This window comes from Euphorbia lathyris, chromosome 2 (genome assembly GCF_963576675.1).
Source record: "Euphorbia lathyris chromosome 2, ddEupLath1.1, whole genome shotgun sequence".
Classification (NCBI taxonomy): Eukaryota; Viridiplantae; Streptophyta; class Magnoliopsida; order Malpighiales; family Euphorbiaceae; genus Euphorbia; species Euphorbia lathyris.
The window spans coordinates 106,337,203-106,343,846 of record NC_088911.1 but is presented as its reverse complement, the minus strand read 5'-3'; the positions used below and the strand labels follow the sequence as shown (position 1 = coordinate 106,343,846).

Below are 6,644 nucleotides of genomic sequence, written 5' to 3'. Positions count from 1 at the left end.
TTAGCTTCGTTTTTTAATCTATGCGGGATTTTTTAGAATCACCGGAATCGCACTCGGACGTATGAACATTACGCCCGACCTGTGGTTCGGGCGTTTGAACATCACGCCCGACCTATGGTGTAGGCGTGATAGCCTCATGCCCGCACCATAGGTCGGGCGTAATGTTCAAACGTCCGAACCACATGTCGGATGTAATGTTCATACGCCTGCACCATAGGTCGGGCGTAATGTTCATACGCCCGAGTGATATTTGGTGTTTTTTTATTTTTTAAATAAATATAATTACATTTAATTATATTGTTAAATGCTAAATGTTTGATTATAATTTATATGTTAAATGTTTAGATTAATTTGATTATAATTTATATGTTAAATATTAAATGTTTAGATTAATTTGATTATAATTTATATGTTAAATGTTAAATGTTATAAATTATATTGTTGTAAATGTTAAATGTTTATGTTGTAAATGTTTATTGTTGTTAAATGTTTTTGTTTATGTTTATGTTGTAAATATAATTTTATTTAAATGTTTATGTTGTAAATTATATTCTTTTCCAATTTAATTGTTGTAAATTGTATATGTAAATTTAGTTGTTGTAAATCATAATTGTTTTTAATGTAATTTTGTAACGGAGCGGTCTACTATCGCGGGGAAATCTATCCCGTCATCTGCTCGTCGTCTAGATATGGACGAGGAGGAGGATACACCACGGCATACGAGACAGCGTGGTATTGATGTATTGGGTCGTAGGCGGAGAGGGGCTGCGACGCAGCAGGTGCGGAGGGGTCCGATTGAGGAGGCTGTATTAGATTAGCCCGAGATTCAGGGAGCGGAGGCGGCGACGGATTATTATGATGACCGAGATCATGTTGTTGATGTTGTGGATGACTATTTCCAGGAGGTAGCCCAGGTACAGCGACAACCTGTATCTGGTGGTGATGATGAGGGTGAGGATGGCGATGAGCAGGCGACCTAGGGCAGACAACACAGAGGTGGTCGCTTTGCGAGTACAAGTACTTTTAATTTGCGTATAGTATTTTAAATTTTAGTATAGTATAGTATAGTATTTATAATTTTAGTATAGTATAATATAATTTTATAATTTTAGTATAGTATAGTATAATTTTATAATGTTATAATTTTAGTATAGTATAGTATAATTTTATAATTTTATAATTTTAGTATAGTATTTTTAATTTTTAGTATAGTATAGTATAATTTTAGTATAGTATTTTATAATTTTAGTATAGTATTTATAATTTTAGTATTATTTAAAATTTCAGGGACCAACAAACGTCCCAAAGCTAGTGAGGACCACAGATGGATTGTTTCTAGGCCGGTGGATGGTGGCCCTATTGATGGTTCCGTGATTTCTAGTTTTCTAGGACATGTTGCCTCACGGATGTTGGGAGGGGAGCTTCGATCGTTTCTGAGATGCTACAACAGATCATTAACATGTCAGAATTTGGGTGTGTGGTTACGTGGTACGACACCTGAGGTAAGAATAATTATATATGTGTCATTTTACAGATGAAGGATATGATCGAGAGGACTGGGTTGTCTCACCTCCCATCCACCATGTTCAGGAACCTCGACGCCCCGCTCATATCTACGTTCGTGGAGCGGTGGCAGCCCGATACGAACTCCTTCCACATGCCGTTCGGGGAGATGACTATTCTACTACATGATGTATGGCAGATTTTGCGTATCTCGATCGACGGTCCGATGGTCTCTGAGTCATGCAGTACTGAGCGGCTGCATGCCATGTGCATGATGATGTTCGAGGTGGATCAAGAGGAGTTGTTGTCGCCGCTCTGAAAATACTGGAGTGGTGGAGGTGTATTTGTTGATGCTGTACACAGACTTACCAGCGAGGGTAGGGATGACGCGACTCGGGCCACGGCGTGGATGTGGCTTATGCTCGGATCCACCTTGTTTGTCGACAAGAGTGGCGATAGGATTAGGCCGTCCCATCTGGCTGAGGTTCACGACGGTGTCAGAGGGGCATCTGGACTTTCATGGGGGTTTGCTACACTTGCCACATTATATCGACAGTTGGGGATAGCGAGCAGAGGAGACTGCTCTGGTATTTGCGGATGTTTGACGCTACTACATGCGTGGATATACGAGTATTTTCCGGTGTTTCGGCCGCATAGACTACCACTCAGAATCCCAGCTGACAGTCCCCAGGCATGCAGATGGGAGGTCGGGGTTCCAGGCAGGACGACCGCCCGACTAGAGACCATACATGCACAGTTGGACCGCATGACGACGGTCGAGGTATTTTATAATTATATTTTTAATTTTATAATTTTGGTATAGTTTTATTTATAATTTTAGTATTAATTATATTTATAATTTTAATTTTATAATTTTGGTATAGTTTTATTTATAATTTTAGTATAGTAATTTTAATTTTAATTTTAATTTAAGTATTGTTTATAGTATATTATTATTTATTATTGAATATTATTTTTTTGCAGGTGACGTGGTTGCCTTATGGTCATGTCCCCGATGATGATCAGCTTCGAGTGTCCTACGCCGGTTGGATACGGTGTAGAGACATTGTCGAGCCGTATATGCCGGATCGAGCCTTACGTCATGTCGGATATACTCAGCATATCCCGACTGAGCGTATTAGACCTGATAGAGTAATACGGCCATGGAAGTCTTTATCGTACAGGCTCACGCATTCCTCTGTCACAGTTGACGATACATGGCGGAGATTTCCATCGGCTCGGGGCATTGATCGGAGATGCCGGCTAGTTGGATACGATCCCACTGCCTATGATCCTGCTTACATGGACTGGTACATGCGTTATTCACATCCTCATCTCCTTCATGCCAGACAGGATGGACCAGTCCAGTTTGCTCGCTCCAACAGCGAATATGTAAGTTTATTATTATTTAATATTAGTTTAGATGTATTTGTTTTTTAATATTTATTAAATTTTTTTACAGTGGGTTAGCTGGTTGTGGCGTATCACACAGCGAGCGGCTACCGGCCGAACTGATAAGGAGGCTCCACTTATTAGGAGCGAGATGGATGAGTTTATGGACGCGTGGTGTCGGGCGAACTGAAATATGTTTGTATGAGTTTATCTATTAGAACTTATTACATTTTAACACTTTTGAGATTATATGTACTCTTTTATGTTTATTAATTTATTTTAATGTTTATGTTGTTAAATTTTATTTCTAAAAGAGTAATCCGAGTTAAATTCCGTAATTTTTATTTCTAAAAGGTTAATCTGAGTTAAAATTCTACATTTTCTTCCAATCCCAGCCGCGCGGGCGTGAGGATATCACGCATCACCACAAGGTGAGGCGTGAGGCTATCACGTCCGTACCTATGGTGAGGCGTGATAGCCTCACGCCCGCATGCCGAGAGAGGTAATTATCCTCCATTTCCCACCCCAAAGTCTCAAATGGTATTTTCGCCCTTTCACGGGGCTAGAGGTGGGAAATGGAGGCTATGTTTAACAACACCCTATGAATAACATCACTCGCCTCAATAATTTATTTTTAAAATAGTTCTCTTTTTATCCATGTTAATAAGATTAAGCAACTAATTTATAAATACCTTGATAGACTGATTAGTTAGAACTTGACTTTTAATACTAAAAAACAACACATAAAAGCTACAAAATAAATAAATAAATAAATTATATATTTGAAGTAAATAATCTCCAACCTCAGTTTTCTCTGAATAATAATAAATTTAAAACCCAAGGGAGGGGGAGGGGATAAGGATACAATTAGTCAATGTTTCCAATTCATTTCATAGATATTTTCTAATTGACTTGACTTACTATGCATTTTATTATTATGGTTGATATTAAAAGAAAATAAATGAAAAATTAAATGTATTGATGTTAAAAGAAAAGAAATGAATCAATATGTTTGTCCCTCAAAAATAAAAATAAATATTGATATTAAAACAAAGAAATTAAATAATTAGGATTGTAAATGAATCGAGCCGCTCATGAACGATTCGATCGGTTCAATTTGGTTCGATTTATAATTGAGTCACTCACTAACATGATTTAAAAGATTGATTTGTAAATAAACGAGTGGAAGTTGAACACGGAAAAGCTCGACTCGAAACCTCGATTATAGACCTGTGAATAAATTTATAAACATGCTCGTTAGAAACTCATAAAAATATCCAATATTATTTACAGTTAACTATTATAATTTGATATGGCCCATTCCAGATTCTTTTATTTCGTTTATAATAATAAATTACTTTTAAATTTAAAGGTATCATTTATTGTAAGAAAATAAAAAAAATAAAAAACTAATAAGATACGTCCAAATTTCATGCAACTAATTGAATAAGAGGTAACTTTCATGTATGAAGGAATTTCAAAATTAAGCTACAAGTCAAAATGAGAAGAAGTTAAGCAATTTGGGGCGAATTGCCAAAATCCACGTGTCTGTGAACATTGGTGGAGAAAAAAACAAAACTGCGTAAAAACGTATATATATTTACTACGTTATAAAATAACAAACAAGTCAGGATGGCCGAGTGGTCTAAGGCGCCAGACTCAAGTTCTGGTCTTCGTGAGAGGGCGTGGGTTCAAATCCCACTTCTGACATTTTTTTCCCTTTTTTAACCACATTATTTCATTTCTTTTCTTTCAACATCAATATTTTTTTTTTTTTCGAGGGACAAGCGCACTATTTCATTTCTTTTCTTTTAACATCAATGACAATAACTCACAACATAATAATTAAATGCACAAATGAGTCAAGTCAATTAGAATAGCCAGATAAAATAACTAAAAAATGAATTGTTATTTAATTTCTTAGTAAGCATATATACTATACAACACATTTCAAGATTGAGAATTTATATATACATGGAAGAGTTTTCAATGGTGAGTCTCCATTAATGGAGATCATTGTATTTTGAATAAATCACCTGCTACAGGAGGTTACCAACAGGTTATCAGGTTACCTAAAAACATAATTCTCTCTCCATAATAAAACCAAAATCACAATATTTCTCTCATATTAATTATCACGGTTTTTCTTATAAAACATAATAAAAAAATAAAAAATAAAATTAAATCATTTTTTTATAATTTTCACGTTACTGTTATTGAACATACCAAATCACAAAATAATATACAACACTAACTTTGCTCCTCTACTTCCAATTTTGAATCAAATCATATTATATTTTTGTTTTACCCATGGAGTATAAAAAAAAACTATATAATAAAATAAACAAAAAATTGAACAGTTCATATTTATATTTGTAATTCAATATAATATAAATTTGACTTGTTAATTTATTAATTCCTACTACTTTTCAAAAAAAATTAATTAATTCCTACTTAATTTTCTATTTTGTTTTTATATATATATATATTTTGGTTGATACTATATTATAGTGTAAATTACACCAATGCCACTAAACTTTGTTTTTTTTAACGATATAACTATTGAATTTTATAAACTTAATATAAAAGTCACTTAATTTTACACCTTTTAACATTTGTGGTCACTAAACTTTAAATAATTTTTTAAAATGACCCTTAACGAACTGAAAATGAAAATATTCAAGAATTAAAGTTGTTCGGAACGATATTTACCATGGAACCTCATTTTTTATTTTCCAAAATCACAATTTTTGGAGATTTCTCTCTCTAAAAATTCATTCTCTTTCCTAACCAAACAACATCTAAATGGTCTCAAAATAAAAAAAATTTAAAAATTAAAGTTGCTTATAATATCATTAATTCTTAGAATTTTTTATTTTTACACCGTTAATGGTCGTGTTGAGGCATTGAGTGGCCACATGTGTTAAAAAGTGCAAAGTTGGGCGGCCACATTAATTTAATGCTATGTTACTTACGTCCCATTAAGTTACGCTACGTTACGTAATGTAACGTTATCTAAACATATAAGGTTTATGTAAAGTTCAAATGTTTTACGTAAAACTCGATTTTTCAAAATGTTACTGATTTTTTTTTTTGTAAAAATACAACTTTACGTTAATTAAGTCCAACTTTACATAAATTATCTCTAAAAATGTGAGATTGACGTAAAGTTCAAAAAATTTACATGAAAGTAACATTTTTCGCGAAACTAAGTGATTTTGATTTTATAACATAGGTAAAGGCTATGCTTACTTTGTTTTTGACAAAGTAAGCCTTACTTTGTGTGTTTTCACCATTGGATTAATTTTATACTTCATCATCCAATGGTGAAAACATACCAAGTAATGGTACTATGTCAAAAATAAAGTAATCATAGAAGGCACCTTATAACATAATAACTTTACATAAATTGAGCTTATATTATTACATTACGTTACGTTACGTTATGTATATTATGTTATGTTATGTCACGTTACGTCACATTACGTCATATCAAGCTACGTTACATCACATTACATCATATCAAGTTACGTTACGTCACATTACGTCATATCAAGTTACGTTATGTGATGTTATGTCACATTACCTTACGTCACATTACACTATGTTACATTATGTTACGTTAGGTTACGTTACACTTCGTTACATCATGTTATCTCATGTTACGTTACGTCACATTACGTTACGTTACGTTACGTTACGTTACGTTACGTTACGTTACGTTACGTTACGTTACGTTACGTCACGTT

At 33.8% G+C, this 6,644-nt stretch overlaps 1 non-coding gene across 1 annotated transcript; it reads left to right on the top strand.

Annotated features, from left to right (window-relative positions):
• The first annotated feature begins 4,521 nt into the window (after positions 1-4,521).
• Positions 4,522-4,605, top strand: TRNAL-CAA (transfer RNA leucine (anticodon CAA)). Its single transcript has one exon. It is a non-coding gene; the product is annotated as a tRNA-Leu (tRNA).
• The last annotated feature ends 2,039 nt before the right edge of the window (positions 4,606-6,644 follow it).